The following is a 25,471-nucleotide window of genomic DNA, read 5'->3' as shown; positions in this document are numbered from 1 at the left end:
GTGGGTAGGGTGAGACAAGAAGTGACTCAGAATGGGGAAGTTCCTGCACCTGTTCTTTGAGGAAAAAAACCCTCACTAAAACTATTGCATTTCCATGTTCTGTGTACTGTGAGAGACCAGATATAGTGAATGCAGCAGTGGTGTCCTGTCCATTAGGGGTGCAGGGGCACCGCCCCCCTAGTCCATGCGCCCGGCCCATAATCTACATGCAGGGCACCAAACGCATGGATTTCAATGGGGTTTTTTTTTTTAAGCCCATGATTAGAGCCTGAGGCTCTAATTGGCTTCAAAAAAGGGTGGGTTTGGAGCACTGAGCACTGTCCCCTGAGCCCACCCAGTTGTATGACAACAGCAAAATAATAACATTCGCTATTGTCTTCCTGATTCTCCTCCCGGCCAATCAGGAAGTGGGTCTTAAGACTCGATTGGCCGAGGTGAGAAGCCATCGTATTGGCCGTCAAGGAAAGGAGGCGGAAAGCCGCCGAGGGAAGGAGGAGGGAAGCCACCAAGGACAAAGCCATTGTGAAGCCGGAGCAGAAGCTAAAGCTGCTAGATGGGGTACTTTAGGAATAAAAGCTCTTTGTTGAATATGGGTGATAATTGTTAGCAGTAGGTACACACAGTTTGGGAGTTAGGGAATACTGACAATAAAAGCACAGACTTTTCAATTGTTTTACATAAACTAATGGCGCGTACACACAGCCGGACTTCCCGACAGAAAAAGTCAGATGGGAGCTTTTGGTCGGACATTCCGACCGTGTGTATGCCCCATCTGACTTTTTCTGTCGGCATTTCCGATGGACTCAGATATAGAACATGTTCTAAATCTTTCCGTCGGAAATGCCGACGGAGTTTAGCCCGTTGGCAAGTCCGGTCGTGTGTACATGGCATTACACGCACTAGGGGGTTTTTGGTGAACATCAGGTTTTTCAAACAGCTACCCTCAGAATCACAGTGTAATATAAAGGATTAATAGTTTTAATTTTTTTGTAGGAAAACTACACTTTTTTTTGTGTAGATTTTCCTTTTAAAAAGCTTACCTGATTGTCAATAAAAAGAAAAAATAAGTAGTTTATCTTGACAATACATTTTAAGTGATCGGTTCGTCCTTATCGTGGAAGAGACCACTGTCATGGCAGGAGGTGGATCTATTTCATCCCTTAGAATAATCACATCACGAAAATACACATGTACCGGTGGCAGAATATAACAAACAGACAGCGACATTTTGATAACCAAATAGTGCTTTCCCAGCTCTACAAAGAACTCTGACCTCCCTCCTGTTGTTCTGTTCCCTGGAGACAAATGGTGTTATTCAAAGAAACTAATTTTGTTTTGCCATCACTGTGTTAGCATTTTTTTTCTTGCAACTGAAAGCAATTGAATGCAGACATCTGCCTACTCCATGCTGTTTGTACCCCCCCCCCCCCCACAATCTTTCCCCTGATCACTTGAACTGTCAACTTGTGCTGCCAGTGAAATTATAAAATATATGTACATACATAGATATTTATAGTAGGGAATGATATGAAATCAGAATTCTTTTTTTGCTTTGCAACCGATGGAAATGTGTGGATTGAGGTAATGCCTTTCTAAAGCTGTCGCCTTTGCCGTCTGACATCTCCCAAACACGGTACAATTAATGGTGTATTTGCAAACAAATCCTCTTCCTCTAACACTTACAAAGAGGGAGAGAGGGAGAGTGGGTGTTTCCTATGTGGTGTCTGGATGCTTCATTCACATCACTGGCTTATTTTTTTAATTTTCGAGAGCAAGGTTGGTGACAGCTGAAGAAGTCTGTATTTTCTGAAGAGCAGCATGACGGTGGAGAGGAGCTAGGCTCCTGGGGGAGATCTAATGGTTCCTCTCCTTCCTGCACAGAGATAAAGACTTATAATAAGCGTGTATGTTCACCATCTGGCTCTGTGCATGTGGTCCTTATGGAGGCGAAAGCGGCACAATCTGTAAATGATCAGGAGCCATAGAACTCCCTCCAGAGAATCCACAATGCAATCAAGGTGACAGATGGCATGGACACTGCTGTGGCCTTACAGAGAAGAACAAAATCACCTTCAATAAACTCTGACTGCAATGGGCACGAGCACCTCAAAAAGTCAGGTTGTCAGTCAAACTGCGACAGCAAAGCTGCATTGGGGGAAACATTGCGGCCAGCTCTCTGTTTTCAAGCGTTTCCATCTGACTAAGCCTGAACTATGATCTTTTTTTTTTTTTCACTCCAACAGCAAATTGTCCTCTCTATTTAGCTGAAGCAGGCCAGCAAATTACCAGATTCATAGTTTTATTGAAGGAAATTGAAAACATGATGTCCTCAATTCTGGGGACAAACAGCTGGCAGGATTTGTGACGTAAAGGAACATCTAATGGACCCCCTTGATTCACTGATTATTTCATCTTACATACAGCCTTTTGACTTTTTTTCTGCATAGCCCTTGTGTTTATATCTAATGTAATTTTTTTTTCATTAATCTCAGATATTTGTTAGAGATTAGTTACAAGTAAGAGATTTGTATTTTGTCAAAAGCTGTGATTTATTTTTCTTGTACAATATATCAGGCTTATTTTTACTTTTTTTTTTCATTCTTGAAAGAGTAATTGATGAATCTTTGGTTCTGAAAGTAATGCTAGTGATTTGTTTTTATGTTTTTCGGTTTATTAGTGATATCTAATTAATGAATATCAATGATATTCTATTTATATTGATTTTTAATTTAGATCATATTATACATACATACATATCTGAAATAAATGTGGTAATTTCAATTTAAATATTCATTTAAAAAAATGCATAACCATAAAAGAATGTACACATGTAAGTAAAATTTGCATGCGCATAGGTGTGAAAGATGTTTGTGTTTTGCGTTGTGGCGTTTAAATTACTGATATTAAAAAAGTGTGTATATATATATATATATATATATATATATACTCACCAGCCACTTTATTAGGTATACCTTGCTAGTACCGGGTTGGACCCCTTTTTGCCTTTAGAATTGCCTTAATTCTTTGTGGCATGGATTAAACAAGGTGTTGGAACATTCCTCCTAAATTTTGGTCCATATTGACATGATAGCATTACGCAGTTGCTGCAGATTTGTTGACTGCACATCCATGATGAAAATCTTCCGTTCCACCACATCTCAAAGGTGCGCTATTGGATTGAGATCTGGTGACTGTGGGGGCCACTTGAATACAGTGAACTCATTGCATACCTCCCAACTTTTAAACTTCCTAATAAGGGACACTTGAGGCAAGGGACATCCTGCGGCGCACGCCACGGAAAAATGTGGGTGTGTAATGTATAGAGTGCAGGGGTCAGGAGTGTGTAATGCACAGAATGCTGGGGTCAGGAGTATGTAATGCACAGAATGCAGGGGTCAGGAGTGTGAAATCCACAGAACACAGGGGTCGGGAGTGTGTAATGCACAGAATGCAGGGGTCGGGAGTATGAAATGCACAGAACCCAGGGGTCAGGAGGGTGTAATGCACAGAACACAGGGGCCAGGAGGGTGTAATGCACAGAATGCAGGTGTCAGGAGGGTGTAATGCACAGAATGCAGAGGTCAGCAGTGTTTTGAGTCTGCATTTTTCTACTACATTCTTTTACTACATAAAGAGTGCAGGGTTGCAGGGTGCGCTACATACTGAGTGCAGGGTTGTGCTATATACTAAGTGGACATAAACTGCAATAAGCAGTAACAGGCATCAGGATGAAAACGGAAGTTAGGCTCTGAGGAAAGGGGCTCGCCCCCGAAACGCGTTAGCCATTGCCGTATCCACCTGATGTTCGGTCCCGTTTTCATCCTGATGCGTGTTACTGCATACTTGCAGTTTATGTCCATGCCTGTATTTCATGCTCGTTTGTGAGTATATACTTGCTATTTTACTTTTTAATAAACGCTATCAGTGGTAATGCGCTAGGTCATTGTGCCCTCTCTTCTTTTTTCTTTTTGTAGTTTTTGAATGCCCAACATTCTGAAGAGGGCTGCAAGACGGCAGATACCACTGAAGCTTACTAGCCTTATCACACACTGAGTATCTAGACACTTGAGCGCAGGAGAGAGTTTTTCTCTTTTGGTAATGTTTTTTTAACCACATTATCTGCTAGTTATGTTTAGGTGGGGCACATGTTGCAAATTCCAGTTCCAGTGCAAATGCTGTCATAGACAATTCTTTTCTTTACAGTTTTTGAAAAGTCAGGAACGTTTGGGGTTTAGTTTATAGTGTGTTATGTTTTTCTTGCTATCTGTGTCTTTGTTGGGAAGAACACCTAATTTCCTGTCTTGTTCACAACATAGAAAGTAAGAAGATCTCCTCAACAGGGACAAAGACAGCAGTATAAACATGGCATGGCTAGCTTCTCACCCCTTCTCATGACATTTTGCTCACTTCCTACCTCTCTGACCACACAACCTGTGTTTCCTCAGCAGTGATACACACACATATAACAAAAATTGTAAAATACTGCGCTGTCAAATAACAATTGATTGAGAAAAAAATTATATTGAAAAAACCTCTGCTGCGACTTCATATGAGACACACACAATATCATACAAAATAAAAAGAACAAGTTGCGCTGATTGATAATAAATGAAAATGATCAAGGATGCTGCCTTGAACAGGTGAAAAATACACCAATAAATAGCTGTGCAATCTGTGAAAAGAATTAATAGAAAACTCCAATACAATTATTGAAAAAGGTCACTGATTGATTCCAGGGCAGAAAAGACCCAAAGACAAGTCCATGTGTTGTAGATGCCAGTTCAATGTGATCCTCCACAGTGGCACACAAATGTAACACCCAGGAAAAGTGAGAGAAGTAGTAGTCCCTCCACCTCTATAGAAACTGCCTCTTGCAAGCTGTAAATGATCTCCTGTTACTGAAGATCAAAATTTGCCTGTGGCTTATCACCCCGCCTCGGGTCTCTGTATAGTGCACCACTGCTCCCAGCGTTTTCACCAAATGGATGGCCTCATAAACACATACATTCAGAAGGTCCCCATGGAAAAGTAAAGGCTTACATAGTGTCAAACCTTTTATTAATCAACTTAAAAGAACAAAATTGCACTTACAAGTTTGATGAGATAAAAAGGCATTTAAAAATCGAGCCGGCCGTCTCTCAATAGCAACCCATTGCTTCCGGGACCTGAGTACACATAGTGACGTCAGCACGTTGCTCCTCCCTACCTATGTTTCGTTTCACACACACATACCTCCCAACTTTCTGAGATGGGAACGAGGGACACCTATTAGAAAAAAAGTATGTAGGAATAGGGCATCCCCCCCCTTAAAGGAGAATTGTACCAAAAAAAATTATTGGTTGAACCCACCGATGCTTTTTTACCACTACTATTCCTTTATATTGGTTTTTGGAATTTACAAATGCAGCTATTTAGAAATTGGATCAAAAGATTTAGCACTGGGAAACACTTTTTTAAAAGATAAGTGGTGCATTTTATTTACAACTATATAGATGAGACCAAAATGAGGGACAAATGAGGAGGAAAGAGGGGCAGAGGGACTTTTTTCCAAATCAGGGACAGTCATTCAAAATCAGGGGCAGTCATTCAAAATCAGGGACAGTTGGGAGCTATGCAAACAAACAAGCTGTGCCTGTTTCTTGGTAGCCAGTTGTGATTACTGAAGGTACTACATATGCCCACAAAATGTCATAGACGTACACAGGGCATGTGACGTATGTCCTATTCTTCCTACTGCTGTTTTCCTCCCCTCTCTCACTTGCTGGCAATTTCTGACTGTCAAAATGACAGCCCTGAGTTGCTGTGTAAATACAGCTTCAGTAGAATAAGCTCCAAAACAGGCTGTCAAAAAAAGTGATTGCAAGTTAGACTGTTACATTCATCTGCAGATCGCAAGGAATGAGCTTCAATCTGTATATGATGGCTGGCTAGTAATTTTTTTTTAAATAAAGTTTGTTTCTAATTATCCCCTTATTAATCCATAGTTTACTATAATCAGCCCTAATCAACTCCTTCTTCCACTTCTCCCCTTATTTGTTATTATTTTTCTAACCATTATTATTTAAAGTTTTTGTTTTAAATGGTGTTGTACTTTTTTAGTGTTTAAATAAAAAAAGCACGAACATTAAAAAAGCATTTATTTAATTTTAATATTTTTTTTTCAATGCTATGGATCTGATTCATAATATTTAGTATGATTTTAAATGGGACAAATGATAGAATAGAATGTATACTTTTTATCTACAGTAACACAATTTTTATCTTAAAGGATAAGTTCACCTTTTCAGAAAAAATAATAAATGCACATTTTTTTTGCAGGTAAAAAAATGTGCATTTATTATTTTTTGTTGCAGGAGCCTGTAAAGCATTGCACCAGCGATCAGCAGATCACTGTGCCATGCAGGTCCCCTGCAGACCTGTCAGTGTATCTGCTTCCTCGTACGAGGAAGTCGATACACGCTTACAGGAAGAATCAATGTACTGCCACAGCGCCGTGGTAGTTCATCAAAAACTACAAGCCGACAGCCGCAAAGGCTGCTGAACCTTGTAGTCTTTCATTCACAGAGTGCTGTGAATGAGTGACACAGCTGGGTGGGCGGAGCCCCACTCAGCCACGTTTTTTTAAAAAGTTTGACAGCTACCGGGAAGAGAATAACCCCCATTTGCTGGCTGTGCATTCATAACATGTCACCCCGAATATGGGTGTAACATGTAACATGTTATGAACATGTTTTTTACATGAAAACCCCATACACACGATCCGAAAATTGGAAGTAAAATTTTGTCCGACGAAAATTCGACGAACGATCTGCCGATTTTTGGATCGTTAGTATGGTGCTTTTGACAGCCGATTCTGATTTTTCGTACGACAAAAGCTGGATGTGCAGACTATAAAATTTTAATTGTACGTGAACACGACGTTTGATTTTCATATAATTATATGGTTTTCGTCCAAAAAAAATCATAAGAGCAAGACTATGCATGCTCAGAAAGGAAAGAATACATACAAAACTAGTCAACACATTACGTCACTTCTGAAGTTGAATTCTGTCATACGAGAAAGGTGAGTAACCTCTTCACCTTCGACATGAAACTAACATGCAACAAAAAACTGACAAATGGTCATCCGAAAATCTGATCGTCTGTACGAGGTTTAACATTGATCAAGGGAGAAAAAAGTGAATTTTTTTAGCTGTGTTACTTTTTTGTCTATAGATTGCAAATAAATAAAATCAGTTTTGCAAGACAATATCACTAAGTGAAAGAATTGTCCTAAAAAAATTTTTGTCTTACTTTGTTATCTTAAAGTGATACTAAAGTCTTGTTTTTTTCCTAAAATAAACAAACATGTTATACTTACCTACTCTGTGCAGTGTTTTTGCACATAGCAGCCCAGATCCTCCTCTTCTCGGGTCCCTCTTCGATGCTCCTGGGCCCTCCCTCCTGTTGAGTGCCCCCACAGCAAACAGCTTGCTGTGGGGGCACCTGAGCCCAGCCGTAGCTCCATATATCCACTCAGACATGAAGCCGTGTTCCGGCCCGCCCTCGCCCCCTTTCTCTCCTTATTGGCTGACTGACTTTGATTGGCAGCAGCGAGAGCCAATGGCACCGCACTGCTGTCTCAGCCAATGAGGAGGGGAGTCCTGGACAGCCTAGCCTCTCGTGCAACATCGATGGATCTAGAGGGACTTCGGGTATTAGGAGGGCTCAGGGGGGCTGCTGCACACAGAAGGTTTTGTATCTTAATGCATAGATGCATTAAGATTAAAACCTTCTGCCTTTACAACCACATTAAGTATTAACAAAGTTATGACCGAATCTATAGGCTTATAGCGGAAATGTAAAAATCTGCACCTCGTCCAATGCAGGGGATGGCTCTACAGTATTTTACTTTTGTTCTCTTGCAGTATTGTATCTTAGACAAAAAAGAATGGGAAGTAAATGTTGGCTCAGGTCACTGAGCTTGGAAAAAAATAAGGCATACATCATACCCTCATCTGTATAAAAGTATATGTTTGGGGGGTAAGGGTCCAATAACACTTGTGCGATTTGTCATGTGACTTTGGACATCAAAGTTGCATGATAAGTCGCAGCCCATTCTTTTCAATTGCACCTGTTCAAGTCGCAGTGACTTTGAAAAGGTGCCTGCAGTACTTTGGTGCAACTTTTGATGTGATTTAGATCCATTGAGTATAAAATTGGATCAAAGTTGCACCGATAGTCGCATCAGGTCTCCTGGTAACCGTGTGCTAATGTGAATGGAGCCTAAAAGTTGCTTGTGGATGGTGGATGGTAGGGAGACTAATCCTGCATCAGCTTTAGTATGATAGAGCCTCAGAAATATAAAAGAAACATAGAAGAGTGTCAGTAGAAAAAGTGAGTTATGGAATCTACCTCTTCTTTATATTTTTTGTTGTGTTTTTTTAGTCTTTTGGTCTGGATATGCATCTGTGTATCTCGAGAATGTGCAAATTCATTTACTGTTGACTGACTCATCACCTCCCTGGCAATCTGTTCTAGGCATCCACTACTTGTTTAGTAAAATAATATGTTCTAAGGTTTGTTTTGCTAGTTCCTCCTGCTAGTTGGAAGTCATGTTGTAGGGGCGTAGGTACAAGGGTTCACAATTGTGACCCGCCTCCATCCTTCAGGGGGCCCGTGCCGCACCCTTTGTGTACCTGGATAGGAGGGGTGGAAGAGGCGACCTATACAGGAACTGACACCCTCCATGTTCCTTCTGCAGCCACTGAATGCCTGTTTCTCCTTGTCTCCCTCCCGCAGGCATTCAACAGCTGCAGGAGGAACATGAAGGGGATCAGTTCCTCTATATGCTGCCCTGCTGCCCCTCCTGTCCAGCTTCGTTCTGCTGCCCCTGGGCCCCTGTGCTCTTTCCTGCCCCCCCCCCCCATTCCCCACAGCTCTGCCGGGTTTCCCAATCCATGCTCCCATTAGCTGCTGTGAGGGATGATGTCATCAGGATGGAGAGCGGGGAAGGGGCAAGTAAACATGCAATTTACTGGTCCCTTCCTTGTCTGAATAGACAGAGTTAGTGATTGGTAGCGATCACTGATGCTGTTCATTTATAGCTGAAGCATGGTAAACTCTGTTGTGGACCATCCAGATTCAGTGTCCCCTTTTTGTATAATAGAGCAATCCCCTTTTCTGGCAAAAGAAAATAATGAGGGTAGAAAGGGAAGGAAAGGATGGAATAAAAACCTGCAAGTCCACCTAGTTGGAAATTAACTGAACGTAATTTTCATTTTTTTTGGTCCTGACACAAGATCTTCTTGAAAAAGAACCTAGATTATATTCATTAACACTGCAAATAATATTCTTATTTCAGGTTAATATAATTGCATACAAGAGTAACATACACTGCCTGGTTCACACATTTTAGTAGTCTCTGTGTAGATTCTATTCTTTAGCTGCCATTATGATTATCCTCAAAGTGCTGAAATCTAGCAACCAGAGATCATGCACTTCCTGGTTTTATTTGCTCCAACTGCCTCTAAAGTTTTCAGAGACTACATACAGACAGGAACAGATGTTCAGCCAAGGGCTAGGAAGGATGCAGATTGCTGATATGTTAGTTGCTTTGAACCAGAACTCCAGGTAAACAGCTAAATACACAGTAGAAATACATGCCTGTCAACTGTTTTACATGCCAAAGGATTTGTAATTCTGTTTAACCAGTCTTGTAATTAACGAACCTCTGCCACACTGCATAGCCAGACAGTACTGCCCTTGTTTTCTGGTTCACTTTACAGATTCTGATGTCACTTTTTCATTTTCATCCTGCTTACTGGACAACAAATCAGCATCACCTCGTATGTCTGATGAGCAAGAAAATGATCTGGGATGCTAGACCATTAATAGAGTAGAGAAAAAGAGTGACTATGCTGTGCATAGTGTCAGAATTGGGAATCACAACATTGGTTTAGGGTCTGGTCTAGGGTGGCAGGGCTTCCATGAGTGGCACACAATCAACCTCACACGTTACTGCAGGTACTAATTGTTGCTTTTCTTAAACACTTTGGACATTTTGTTGATGCAATAGTGAACTGTGTACATACAGTTCATAGAGTCTAGGTCTGATTACCTAGAACTATACTGCAGGCAGAGTAGTGTAGCACTACGCCCTAGAGCAGTGGTCATTAACTCTGTCCTCAGGGCCCACTAACAGGCCAGGTTTGCAAGATACCTGAAATACATCACAGATGATATTATTTGCTGCTCAGTGATTGCAGTATTCTAGTCTGCATCTCCCCAAGGTAATAAACCTGGCCTGTTAGTGGACCCTGAGGACAGGGTTGATGACCACTGCCCTAGAGGACCACTGGATTTTTGGGTCCCCCTTTTCCTGCACATCCAGGCAACATGCATTTTCAAACTTTCATTTGGAGACAAAGAATCAGTCCATGGGCTTGTTTTTCTGTTTTATTGGGGAAAACAACTTGGATAGGGTAGAGGGATTATGGGTTGCCCAACTTGACTCAAAAGAATGACTTAAGGACAACTTCCTTCCTGGAAATTTAGCAAAGTCCCAAACTAGCATAAGCGCTATGCCCCCTCTCTTGAAAATACCAGCCTACCTGGCTGCTTGATAACGTATCCCAGAACAAGGGATTGGGTTTAGCTTGTTGGCACAGTCCTGGAAAAAGAAGATATTGCATCTGGTAGCTTTAACCCTTTTTGGCCCTGGAGGTTTGGAGGTACTGACACTGTCGCTGGAAATCCTGCTGCTTTAGAAAAAGCTGCTGCTTAGGCCTCCTGCTGTCCAAGTCCTCCCCTGCTAGCCAGGGTGTCCCCTAGAAGAGATTGTAGGGAAGTGAAGATCCCTCTGTCCTTCTTCCTTCCTTCATCAGCTCCAGCCTAGAGACAGAGCCCCCTCACCCCCGGGGTTCCCCCACAGGCTCCAAGACACAGCCTCAGCACTCCATCTTCCACCCGACTCTACTGCTGGCCAGGCTCCACAATATTTATGGGCTGATCAAGCCACCCTGCCAGGCCTTCTGCCTGGGGATTTGCCAGATTCCCATAAATATGCAGATCAGGGCCTCTTTGCCTTCCCCCACTAGCTTCTATAAACTTCTCTAAGCTTCTAGAACCAGGGGGAGGTACCAGAGGCTTGACCTGTAGAGCCTTCCAGCCTGACCTACAGTAACCCCCAACCAATTACCAGACTGTCGCAGATACTGTGAATCAAGATACATTTTCCTCACACTAGACTGCACACTAGAGGGTGCTACAGTAGCATGACAATTTGCTGGCTTTTGTTGTTGGATCTACGTGTACTGATGCATTGCAAACTGTCTCTTTCACTCACCACAAATCTTGGTGTGCCTTGTGTTAGCATAATATCTGATTTTGTTAGTGTGATACCAAGGGCTCATTTACTCTAGCGCTCACACACAAGTGGTTTAGTGTGCAGGCAACAGCCATTTTGGGCTGCATAGCCATGTGGCAGAGGGCGGTGTAATGCATGTTTTATTGGATCACAAAACTCCTTTTATTGCATCACAAAACTCCTTTTTTGAACATTAATTTCAACATTGAGCAGCACAATGAGCTGCGCTTGCTGTGCGGTGACATGCAAGGCCATCCAGAGAGGTGTGATATTATGCAAACATGTTGCATAGCACAGCACTGGAATGCAGAAAAACATTGAGTTCTTGTGTAAACATGACACACAGAAAAATATTGTTTTCTGTGTGTCATTGCAGTTACCTACTTGTATCCATGAGGGAAAAGCTTGAACGAGCCCTAAAGGTAGCCAGCCAACTGGTGTAGAACCAGGCAGCCCAAGAAAATTGTTATATAGAGATCTATATAATAGATCTCTATATAAAATGTAAATTGCGCTGAACTGCTGCAGTATGTATTTAACTGTTAAAAATAATTATAGGCTGTGGGTGGAGCTAGAGCCACAAGAGGTGAACACTAGAACACTAATATAAAAATTATCTTAAGGGCCAAAATAACCTGCAGGTTTTGGAAACCAAGTTAGCTATCTTTTCTGATAAGTTATTAGCATGCTAACAAAAAGGAAGCTAGCCAGGAATAAATACAGAGGCTCACTAAAAATATTTTTTAGTTAGCCACTAAAAGTCATCACATTTGTTGGCAGGTGTTAGGGTCCCTTTAATTGTTAACCCTTCTGTAGTGATATAATGTGTGGAGATAGTGTCACTTTACATGCCAGCCATGGATGGGGACCAGTGCACTTGGGGTTTGGGAGCAGCATACCCCTGATCTGTAGAGATGTAGCGCAGAACTGGAGTTGATCTAAGGAGCCCTCTGCAGGGCTGAGCTGCCTGGGTGGCGAGAGAGGACATTTAAGAGCAGACCGAGAAACCTTGACCCCTGCCTAGTGGGTCCTGTGGCTTAGTTTAGAATGGCAGAAAAAACACAAGGTGGCACTAGAGGTATGTCTACGGATAAGTAGAAATGAAACATTAGCTAATAGTTCAATGTTGACAATGATTAAAATAATAAAATTACAGTGGCACTTGCAGAGAACAGTCACACCGAATGTAAGAACATGTAAGCACAATTATGCAAGTCCATATAAAAAGTCCATATCAAAAAGTTTGTGATAAAACAGCACTAGTAGGCAGCACCCTGGAGGAAAGCGATGAACTCTGTAGGTAAAGATGAGACACAAAAGGGGTGCCAGACTAAGTGCAGCATAAGGAGTACGTTTTAATGATTAAAAACAAATTGGCAACTTGCAAGATGGTGGGGAATAACAGGCATTGGGTGATAGCAAGCGTCAGTACACCGGCTTCTCTAAGGCATCTTATGGCCGCTGTGGACTCGAGTACAGGCTGTGTAAGCAGATGGAACCAGGAAGCGGCCGGATGCCGCCAGAACCAGCTTGAACAGCACACTCATGTCTGGCTGGAAATGCCTTCACAGGGAGAGCGTGCTGGATGTGTAGGTGACAGATTGGTAATGCATTTTGAAGCAAACGCTTCTTCTTCAGACCTTCTGAAGAAGAAACGTTTGCTTCGAAATGCATTACTGATTTGCAGTGAGACATGGACTGTGAACTGTACTGCAAAGTGTGTGTAACTGAAGAATTGTGCTGGAGTGATGTTTGTGCAGTAAAGCAGTGAAAATACAACTTGTCTAGACATTTGTTTATTCAGGGTAACAGGCCTCAGCCTGGGAATATGTTTTTGGCGGGCCTCTGGCCAGGTGAAGTGTGACATAATATGGGGGAGTTCCTCTAAATCAAGAGGTGGGTGACTGTTTCATGCAAGAAGACGAGGGGCAGATCCAGGGTCCACATAGGGCCAACAGCCAATCAATGTTGGCCTACCATACACATTGACAACACTTTTTTCATTTCTCTGCCTCCGCTATGTGGTTACAAAATGTGCTTTCTTTAACAAATGACAGAACTTAAGATTTGGTTCTCTTAGGGTCCTGTGGATTACTATTTCCTACTAAACTGAGTACACAGCTTCCAGCCTTTCAGGCAGTAGGCTATATTCTTGAATCTATAAAAAAACTGGGCATTATAGTTACTTCATTTTCTCTTTTCTGAAAAGCTGATAAAAATAGTAATGGGATGGAAAACTCTGTTAAAAAAGGAGCATGGCCAAAGCTCTTTTGGCCATACTTCTTCTGTGAAAAGATAAACCAAAAAGTTCTGTGCTGCTCACAGCATTAGCAGCTAACACACCACATGGAAAAATGGTAAACAAAACTAATAAATCAAAGTGTAGCGCTAAAGGTTAATGCGCACAGTACAATCTATACGAAACTCAAAATAGTCACTGAAATGACAACATGTATATAATAAATAAATTGGTGTACACAGTTAATATTATAAAAATGAAAACAATGTCCATACGTGATGGTATACACTGGTAAATGGTATACACAATCAATATTATTACAATAAAAAAATGTCCATAAGTGATGGTATAGGTGAGTCTATTCCCAATAAAGTGCAAAAAAATCTTGCAAACGGTGAACATATATGCACATGTGAAAGGGGCCACCACCGGATATAGAAAAGGCTTACCAGATCGTTTGAACACACTAGGGCATACGCACTGTGTGTTAAACAGGCTTGATTTGTATCAGATGGACCCTGGGATGGTACCGTCATACTTCTCCTGTGGGACACAAGAGTGCACTTAGTTCTGAACTCCTGTGACCCAAATTCAGTTGACAGCGAGCTAAAGTCTGCTGACGTCACAGACCTGCCGGGATCCCAACAATAATGTTGGGATCCATCCAGATTCCTGCCTGGAGCTGGTTCAGCCTCTCAGCACACTGCTGAGAGCATGAGCCAGCCACACCCACCTCCTTCACAGGAAAGAGCACACAGCAGTGACTGGTAGTCACTGCTCTGTGTTTAAAGCAGATGCAAGAATTGAGCAATCAGAAGTCTTGGATTGCTCTGTTCTCGGTGTAGAGCCAGGTGGGGGACAGCTGCAGCTTCGATAGATGTTGCAGTCATCTAGGTGAGTATGTAGGTATGGTCTTCTTTAATAAATAAAATGCCATGCTTTCTATATCTCTGTAAATACTCTGAAGAAAATGTAAACCCCAAAATGGCACCCCTGAAAAAAAGAGCCCACTTTTTTTTTTAAAGGCATTATAAACCTTCCCACCAGCACCTTGTGTTGTTAACCTGCATAAAAAGTACATCAATCATATAGTTTCATGGTGACTTTTTTGGTCTCCTATGTCTATAGCAGAGAAAATCTTCACATTCCTGTGTCAGTGTTTATGTTCAAACAGGAAGCATGCAGCATAGCACTGCACAGGTTAATACATGACCTTTGTAGTCTAAGAACTGACACTTCCTGTAAAGAAACACATCCCACAGTCCCTGGATCACTCAGTCTAGTGTTCTGCGGGTGAGAGCTACACCTTGATTAAAACTAAACACACACACAAACAGGCAGATCAATCAACAAGGAGATCACCATGCAATCGTTCACCACATTAAGAGCCCTTTCACCCTGCTAGCACGGCTGTGTTAGCAGTAAATAACAGCTAGTTTTAGCGGCGCTTTACCGCTCATATAGCGGCACTTTTCGGCCGCTAGCGGGGCGCTTTTAACCCTGCTATCAGCTGAGGAAAGGGTTGAAACCGCCTGCAAAGCGTCTCTGCCGAAGACCTTTGCAGGCACTTCGGAAGCACTGCCCATTGATTTCAATAGGTAGGGGCGGTGGAGGCGTGGTGTATACTTATTTTTCGGTCCTGCAAGCGCACTGCTCCAGTGTGAAAGCACTCGGGCTTTCACACTGGGGAGGCTTTAGAGGTGCTTTTCAGGTGCTATTTTTAGCACTAAAATGCCTAAAAAGCACCTTCAGTGTGAAAGGGGTCTAACACTCCCACATTTGTGATGTAACATAAAGGAAATGGTGAGGCATGAATTGGGACTCCACTGACCAGTGAGCATCAGACAGTGATGAGCAAAGCTGGAGAAATGTCTAGACAATTTTACAATATAATACTGCTTCCAATACTTGCTTAATTGTCTTCTACACCCTTCTGTCCATCCATTTTGTAGATAGGGGAAGAAAAATCCAGATACCTTTCTTACAGCCAATTTTACGCTAACAGGAAGACCACTGTAAGAGACAAGATGGTGGCATGTGGGCCTCATTTCACTAGTTGAGCATCACTATACCCATATACCATGAGCACTGCAAGTACTTGAATTGCTGAGTGTTTTATTGAACTTGGGGGAGAGATAATAGCTATGTAATATAATTAATTTATAATGATGGTGTTGGTTTGTATTTTAATTAACTTTGATAATAGACTTACACTGTGCGCTAATTAATTTGGGGAGAGGGGAATATAGTCCACGCATACACTTCTTGAGAAAATAATTTGCCAAATCATCCCATTTTAGAGATGATTATTAATAAGTTTTGAGTTTGTCTATGCAAAGTATGAAAACATTTTTCACTATACATTTCAATGTATAGGTGTCAATGTTTAAACAGAAATTAAAGCTTTCACTTAAATTGGATCTGTTAAAGAAACTAATCATGCCAGCTTGAAATATTAATGGAATAAGCCATGTATCAGGACACACTATTAAAGTATATGTAAAGCCAAAACGTTTTGTTTTAATTTTGGATAGCATAGGGAAGGGTGAAAAATACTGTCTTTTGCATTGTATGTCCAACTGGACAGATTTCCCTTCACCTCCTGTCGCATAGACACAACAAGAAGTTCAGGGAAATAGCTCTAAAGTGAGGGAAATCCTTCCATAGATAGTGTCCTCACTAGAAGACACATTGAAATGGGCTAATCAGCTTTTTATTGTGCATGATTGGATGCATGAAGTGGACACAGCTTATCCTTACTCACAAAGCTGATTGAATATCTACATTTAGTAAATCAACACATTTGTGTTTATATATAAGTCATGCATAGTCCAATTTTGAGGATTTTGGGTATTGAATCAAACAATAAATGGGCAAGTGTGATGATGTGGTCATACAAGTGCTACATCAACACGTGTGCGTCATCATACATGCTGTAACTGTTGACTACACAATGAGCTGATTTCAGGGTTCCCCTGGGCTACACTAGGCACCTTGAACCGGGTCACTGCCTTACACATGGGATACCTTTAGTTGTACATATGACTCAACTCTAGTTTACTCTCTTGATGTTAATGTACACCACTACTGTCACTGCTGCATTTAGGAGGGACATGCTTAGCCAATGCCCTCCCCACCTGTCTGGCGTATCTCCACTACCTCACTCCCAGTAATGGAATGGGGTCCAGCCCTGTGCCTAGCGTGGACTCCATGAGCGCACTCGCTTAACTCTTGCTCTTCCGTACCTGTACACAGGTTGATGACCTCTGTGGTTCTGATCTTCTCCCGTTGCTATGGGAGTTGGACGTCTCATGGAGAGAGTGCCAACAACAACTCCTCTTGCAAGAGGCTATCCCACCTGCCACATGTATAAACTAACGATAGGCTGCATGTGAACCAAAGCAACAGTCTTTTCCTAAACTAATCCCTAAACTCAGGGTTGTGGCTGCCCCAGCATACCTGCACAGGCAAGAATATATACAAGGCAAAGTACATAATGTTAGATCTCCAGAACTGGTGTCTTCGGGGAGGACTGCAGGTCCCAGCAATCCCCCTACATGGTGGATGTGACAGCAGACAGGCTTGCTCTCCGAGGTGAAATTGCTCCCCCTTCTCTCTTCTCTGTAAGCAGCTGGTGATTACATGCTGTTGCTTGTCTATGTCTTATTTCCCATGCAGCAGACTATCTGACTGGGCAGAGCCCTCCCCCCTTGTATAATCAGCACAGGGAGAGAGGCAAAGCTCAGCAAAAAGTGTGGGAAACCGGTTAACTGTTTCCCTCCCGGCTGGGGCAGCAGCTATCTCACTAACCTGCTTACATGTGATCATCTTTTCAACCTGCTTACACGTGATTGGTCATCATTGATCACATGGTACCTAGGCCGATCACAGCACCCTGTACCATGTGATAGCTGCGGCCAAGCACAGCATCATAATAGTAAACAATGAGTTACGAATGAAAGCCATTCATGACAGTGGAGACGATTACTGTTACAGTAATCATCACTGTAACAAGCTATCATAGTTGCATTTTTTTTTTACACATGGTCACCAGTCAGTTTCCCTGATCACTGCCACACCAGTCATATAATGATGATGTACTGACAGTATGTAAAAAAAAAAAATGAAAAAAATGTTTCCAAAGATTTTCCCAAAAATTGTGACAAAAAATTACTTCAAAAACTTGCCACACCTCTTACTAAATACCTTGAACTGTCTACTTTTCAAAAAGGGATCATTTTGGGGGTATTTGTACTGTCCTGGCATTTTAGGGCCTCAAGAAAGGAGCTAGGCCATCAGTACATCAGGACTGATCAATTTTCAAATATATATATCATAGTTTGTAGACTCTATAACTTTCACACAGACTAAATAGTATACACTTATTTGGGCTATTTTTACCAAACAAATGTAGCAGATAACATTTTGGCCTAAATGTATGAAGAAATATTATCTATTTGCAAAATGTTATAACAGAATCTAAGAAAAACATGTTTTCCTTTTCAAAATTTTCTGTCTTTTTTTGTTTATATAGCAAAAAATAAAAAAGAGTGGTGATTAAATACCACCAAAAGAAAGCTCTGATTGTGTGAAAAAAAAATTCTATAAATTTAATTTGGGTACAGTGTTGCATGACCAAGCAATTGCCAGTTAAAGTAGCACAGTGCTGAATAGCAAAAAATGCCCTGGTCATGAAGGGGGTAAAACCTACTGGAGGTCCAATAATGTGTGACGGAAAAAAAACATATTTGTGCTACCACATGACTGGTATCCAAAGTGAACAGAGCATTACCCTGGTTACCAATAGTCACTTTGCAAACTAAGCATATACGCTCCAAAGTGAACATTTATAAGTGATTAGCCCTATTGTGTTGTGTTGGATTTACTTGCAACAAAACAGAGGAAGCTCTAAATTTGTTAAAACTAATTTGCTAAAACTATTGTCAATTAAATTACTTGATATCCTATAGCTCTGATTTTTTAGATAAATAAAGAATGACCAAATCATTTGCAATATGACGTTTCTATTATCTTGTATGTCTTCTACATACAGACATAAAGCCCTATCAATGAGTAATTTTCAACCCTTGCCAGGCCTTCAATTGAGCAGAAAGAAATCGTACATTTCCGTCTACGCCTTCACTAATCTCCCCTTGCCAATTAATTGAATATAAATGCCAAGACCTTTCCTTCTAAATGGAGTGCTTTGACTGGGATAAACGTACAGTTCGGCAGAAAAATTTTCAAGAGATGTTATCTTAATAAAAGCACTAAAAATGCTTATAATTTTTGTGACTAAACTTTATGAAAAGCTCCATTGTGCTTCAGTTCCAGCAATACCCACAATACATCAGAACCCAGGTCTTTTATGTACATATGAAGGAGTATTTAACAGAATGCAATGAAATGAGCCAGAAACATTTCAGATTTTGTTGGCATCTGTGAGCATTGCAATATGAGAACCATATGACTACAGGCAGATTGGTAGATCAGCTCAAGCATGTGCGCTACATCTTGACCTATGTCTGCTGGATGGAATATTGGGTTTTCTTCCATATTTGCAAATTATTAGTGAGAACAGTTTTACAACAACAGATTTATAACTAACAGGGAAAAGTCTATACCTAGTCAAAGATAATAAAGGTATATATTGGTCTCAAATGAAAGATAATTTTCTTGTGCATTTTTTTTTTTTTAAATCAGAAAGGTTTTTATTTTGCATAAGAAGCAAGATCATACAGCATACATGTTGAAATATTGAATGTATACACATTTTAGAGTTTTAGCATAGTCTGTCATGAATACAGTTATCAGCATTTTAAGATTGCCAACATGAGGTTCTATTTGCACTCTAACAGAAGTAAAGGCAATTGCACTATTATCCTTTAACAATAAATTTGGCGTATAATGTGCCTCGTAGAGAGTATGTATCTGGATGTCGGATAGTATACTCGGATTTCGACTGGAATATTGTCTCCCTTGTACAGAAAAAAAAAAACTCCTGTGTTATATTATATCCTTAAACTGTCAAAAGGGGAGACACATTAATCTTCTAGTAGAATCAGTGGGATCAATCTCAGTGCAATATAGCTCTATTATCCTTGTCTATGTTCATTATATTTAGTGCAATATAATATTCTCCAGTATAGAGAGGAAAAAGAAAGCATTAATCAATAAAAGGAAAGAAGAAGAAAAGAAAGAGAAAGAGAAAAACCATAACAAAACAAAGCCAAATCTTGCCATACATTGCAACATTACATACTCTGCCTCATACCTCACAGGGAGCGTATTGCCCTGTCTATCCCTTTCTTTTACATACGTTTATTATCCATATAATGGTCATGTCTACATCAACCCAAAAGTAACCTATCTTTGATTAATTGGTGTGGGGCTAGACCAGGCACATCCAGCCACGCTTGCCATATCGATAGAAACTTCTGTGGGACTTTTCTATGTTGGTAAGCAATCTTTTCTCTTATCAAAAGCCTATTGACACTGTCTATCCATTGCTTCTTGGTGGGCACTCGCGGAGTGATCCACCACTGAGCAATTAATTTCCTTGCCATGTATAATAGTCGGATGAGCGCTATACGGGTGGGTGGGGTATCGACTCGTCATCTATTCCTCCTAATATACATGTTACTGGGGTTCTCTCAAGAGGCATCGAAAATACTTCTGTTATTGTGTCTAATACATCTTTCCAGTACCTAAATAATTTGGGGCACTTCCAAATCATATGGAGTAAGTCTCCATGATCACATTCACATTTTGGGCACATGGGAGAATCTCTAATTCCCCACTTATATAGTTGAAGGGGAGTTCTATATGCTCTGTGAAGTAAATATAGGTGTGAGATTTTCTGAGATGCAGATAGAGAGACCAAGGGGGCGTTCACCAGGCATACATCCCAACTATCTCCGTCTATTGCCCCTATGTCCTCCTCCCAGCGCTGTCTACATGGTAGTCTAGAGGAATCTTGTATTCGCGTGATAAGGGTGTTATAGCAGCATGATATCATCCCCTTTTTAGTTTCTTCCATGAAAACTTCCTGAACAATCGGATGTTCTGTGTGGTGGATCCTGACAGTTCTGCTCTGGGTTTGTATAGCATGTCGCAATTGGAGACACTTATAAAAATTGTTATGTGGGATCTCAAACTCTATTTGAATCTGCTGGAATGATTTGAGGGTATTATCCTGGTATAATTGTGAAATATATTTGATACCTGCGTCCTCCCAGTTCTTAAAACCTTTTAATTTTTGTATTTCCTTAAGTTGTCTGTTTTTCCAGAGAGGTGTGCAGGACAAAAAACCTGTAACGCCCAGTAATTTTTTAACAAAAGACCATAGCGTGATCAACAATTTAACCGTAGGGGCCTCAGGGTCCAAATGTAAGAACCCCGCCTCCAAGCTTGCCAGTGCTGAGTAACCATTGTCGTCCCCTGTTATAAGCATCCGAATCGGGTCTGTGGGATCCAATAGGCCCCATCCTCCTAGCTGTTGCAGTTGGGATGCTAAGTAGTACATTCTGGGGTGAGGAACAGCAAGTCCCCCCTCCTCCTTGCCATATTGTAACGTAGATAATTTTATCCTTGCTATCTTTTTCCTCCAAATAAGCTCCCTAAATTGGGTTTCTATCCTATCGAACCATCTCTTAGGTATCCATACGGGGGAATTATTAAAAATATATAGTACTTGCGGCGCCCAAACCATTTTAATAAGGTTAACTCTCCCAGCCACTGACAGGGGTAATTTACACCAAGCTCTGCTTTTTTCCCTGAATTTAGTCAAGAGGGGTGCCAGGTTCTGATCAATATAGGTGGCCGGGTTTGATGTCACCTGAATCCCCAGGTAGCGAAATGAGCTCACCTGTTGTATCATTTCTGCACCCAGGGGCAGTGGAGTATTCAGGGGGTCAAGTGGCATCAACATCGACTTGTCCCAATTGATGGAGAATCCTGATAGTTCTCCAAAATCCTTTATGAGGGACATGACCATTTGTAATGTATCTTTTTTGTCTCCTAAATACAGCAGGGTATCGTCTGCATACATGGATACCACATCTTTATTCCTTCCTCTCTGAAAACCTACTATTCTTGAGTCCCCTCTAATTTTGGCCCCCAAGGGTTCCAAGGCCAGGGCAAACAGCAGGGGTGACAGTGGGCACCCCTGCCTAGTGCCCCTAAATAGAGGAAAGGGTTCCGAAAGCTCCCCATTAATTCGGATCCTGGCAGTGGGCGTGGCATACAGAAGCTGTATCCAGTGGATAAAGGTGTCTCCTAGTCCCATGCTCCGTAGTGTCTTCCACAGATAAGGCCATTCGACACTGTCGAAGGCCTTAGCTGCATCTAGTGAAAAAATTGCCCTATTGCCTGGGTTGTCCACTGGGAGTTGTAAGTTCAGAAATAGCCGTCTTATATTTTGGCCCGTGGATCTCGTGGGTATGAACCCAGATTGGTCTCTATGCACTATTTTATGGATTACTTTGGCTAACCTGTTTGCTAACATCCGAGCCAGCAACTTAATATCGGATGTGAGCAATGATATGGGCCTATAAGAGCCAGGGGAGTTCGCATCTTTACCCGGTTTTAGGAGGACAACAATGATTGCCTCGTTCATCGAGCCTGGTAGGGAGCCTTCTTCTAGTGCCTCATTATAGACTTTTAATAATGTGGGGAGCATAGAGTCAGCATAGCGTTTATATACCTCTGACGGGAGGCCATCCATTCCTGGTGATTTGTTATTTTTAGTTTGGGATAAGGCAAGGTCTAGTTCTTCTGCCGTTAAAGGGGCATTAAGCATGGTCCTATCTTCTATTGGGAGATTGGGGAGCTCACAACTTCCTAGGAAATCTTCTATTGCACTGTCAGTGGGCGTCACTTTGGAGGAATAAAGATTGGCATAGAAATCACTAAAGACTTTCAGGATATCAGAGGTAGAGGTTTTCAGAGACCCCTGCTCATCGCTAATGGCGGGAATAAGAGAGGATGATTGCTGAGACCTTGCCATTACTGCGAGCATATGTCCAGTTGTCTCCCCCTCCTCAAAGTGTAATTGTTGCAGAAAAAAGCGTTTATTTTCCACTAACTGCAGTGCTAGTTGGCCAGACATTGTCTGCGCGCTTAACCATGCTCTTTTAGTATCTTCTGTGGGGTCATTAGTGTAAGTGTTTTCAGTCTCGGTGACCATATTCCGTACCAGCAATTCCCATGCTTTGGTGTCAGTCTTAATCTGTGAAATTGTTTTAATAAGCTGCCCTCTCAAAAAGGCCTTCGCTGCATCCCAGACCACCCCCAACTTAGCAGTGCTAATATTATCCTGTAGAAACAGCCTGAGTGCTGCATGTATAGGCTCAGGTTCAGCAAACAGCGAAAGCCAGAAGGGATTAAGCTTCCAGACTGGGCGCCTGATCTTATTTGGCAGTGAAATAGTCACCCAGAAGGCAGAATGATCAGAGATATTCCTATCTGCATATCCTGATTCCAAAACCAGTTGTAGCATCTTATAGTTTCCCAAACCCAAATCTATTCTAGACAATCCGGCATGGGAGGCCGAGTAACAGGAGTATTTTTTGTCCCCAGGATGTTTGCACCTCCACACATCTATCAGTCCTATTTCTTCAAGCATTTTAGCAAAAGGAGTTTTACCTTGTATCTGACATGTATTAGCAATAGGTATAGGTAATTTATCCTTAATAGTGTTTAAAAAATTATTATAGTCTCCCATTGCCAACAAGGGTACTTCTGGGTATTGGGCCATGAAACTTGCCAGGTGTTTAACAATCTCGGAGGTATACGGTGGGGGAATGTAAATACTAGCAAGAATACATTTTAGGTTTGAGATTGTGCATAGAAGAAATACATATCTGCCAGCTGTGTCTATGCGTTTTTGTATACAGTTGAATTGAACATCCCTCCTGATCAAGATACTTGTTCCTCTAGAATAGGTGGAGTGGGTTGCATGAAACTGGGCCACGTATAATCGTGGGTTGAGGCTGGGGGTAGGATCCGCCGAGAAGTCAGTCTCCTGCAGGCAGACCACCCCCGCACCCAACGACTTGAGATGCCTGAGGACCGCCATCCGTTTGATTGGATTACCCAGCCCCCTGACATTCCAAGTCACGACTGTCAACCCAGCCATCCCCATTTCACTGTAGAGACATTAGTCAGTCTAGTATATCCCTTATTAGCACCCACAAGTTGTATATCAGTATGACACCAATGACATAAAAGAAAAACCATACCAATCTTAATTTCCCTCTTCTGGAGACAATTAGGCATCTGCAGACATGAAATCAGAATACAAAGCAAAGAGAAATACTCTAATATGTTAGGGTATAAGCACAGAAAAAAATAAATTTTTAGCTTAAGGTATATTGCTCTGCATGGCATAACTCTAAAGGTTGGTAGTTCACACAACCGTAACATTTGCATTGTTAACTTTTCCTCCACACAACAGGTGTGGGGGGGGGGTAAAAGCCTTGAAAGCTCCCGGTTAACCAACAGGTCAGTTCTTGCAGGGGCTTTACAGAAACGGCAGGTACGTAGTCCCTCCCTGCTTGTAATCAAAAAAAAAAAAAAAAGGGGGGGATAAAAAATGAAGAAGAATGGGGGGGGGAGAAAAGCAAGAAGGGGAGATTGAAATAAACAGGACTCCTCATCCGCCTAAGCAACGGATATGGGTACAGGGACTGTCCACATTTATCTGCAAACTCGGGTCTTGAGATCCGCGTCTGGCTCAGGCGCCTGCCCCAAAAAGGGGGAGAGAAATAAAAAAAGGGGGGGGAAAGGAGGCTGGATCCCATCAGTCCAACACCAACACCAGGCACATCACTTAAGGGGGAACATCTCTTTGCGGTCTAGCAGCTTTAAGGGCTCTGTCTTCTCTGTCCAGCCACTGAGCCGCCATATCCGGCCGGTCAAAAAAGCGGGTCTCCCCGAGTGCGACCCCCCGTAGGCGGGCAGGATACAACATTGCATAGGGTAAATTCAGGTCTCTCAATCTTCGCTTGACATCCATGAACTTTGCTCGCTGTTTCTGGAGTTCAGCCGAGAAATCCGGGAATAGGGATATCTTGGAGTTTTCCACAGCTAGTTTACCTCCCATGGTTCTGGCCTTGGCAAGGATGGCATCCCTATCCTTGTAGTTGAGAAGTTTAAAGAGAAAGGCGCGAGGATGATTGCCAGGTGGTAGTGGGCGAGATGGCACTCTGTGCGCTCTCTCAACCGCAAATAATGGAGAGAAAGCATCTTTTCCAAATGTGTTGAGAAGCCATTGCTCAATGAAGGTGACCGGGTCTTTACCCTCTATTCTTTCTGGGAATCCCAGTGCGCGTACATTGTTGCGGCGCATGCGGTTTTCTAAATCATCCAAACGAGCTGCGTGCTGGTCTACTAAGTGACAATTATACTTTAAGTCCCTCTGCATGGGTACAAGATCGTCTTCAATCACACTGACCCTGCTCTCTATTGCAGCTGTGCGCTCTCTCAGTTTCTGCATGTCTTGTCTCACATAGGATATCTCAGCTTTGACTCCTTTAACTTCATCCGTCAGATGTGTTATGGATTTGTTACATATAGTCACTGCTGAGAGTATGTCTCTGAGAGTGGGTTCAGTATTATCCACTGGCATGCTTGGTATCTGGGTGTCCTGACATGTGTGTGGTGCTGTACTCACTGCGGCCCAGTCTGCAGGGGATCCAGTGCCATCCTCCAGTGGGATAGTGTTGTCTAACTCCAGCTGGCCTCCCTCCTCTTCACTAAGGTCGGATGCAGGTGAGGATGGCTCTTTGGAGGTTTTGGTGCCAAACAGGAGTCTCTGAGCGGCCTCCTTGTATTTCTCCTTCTGTGATCTCTGTGGCAGAGCGCCATCTTGGGTCTGAGTCACA

The sequence above is a fragment of the Aquarana catesbeiana genome, linkage group LG05 (genome assembly GCF_042186555.1).
Source record: "Aquarana catesbeiana isolate 2022-GZ linkage group LG05, ASM4218655v1, whole genome shotgun sequence".
NCBI classification, from domain to species: domain Eukaryota; kingdom Metazoa; phylum Chordata; class Amphibia; order Anura; family Ranidae; genus Aquarana; species Aquarana catesbeiana.
Note: the sequence above shows the minus strand (reverse complement) of the source record.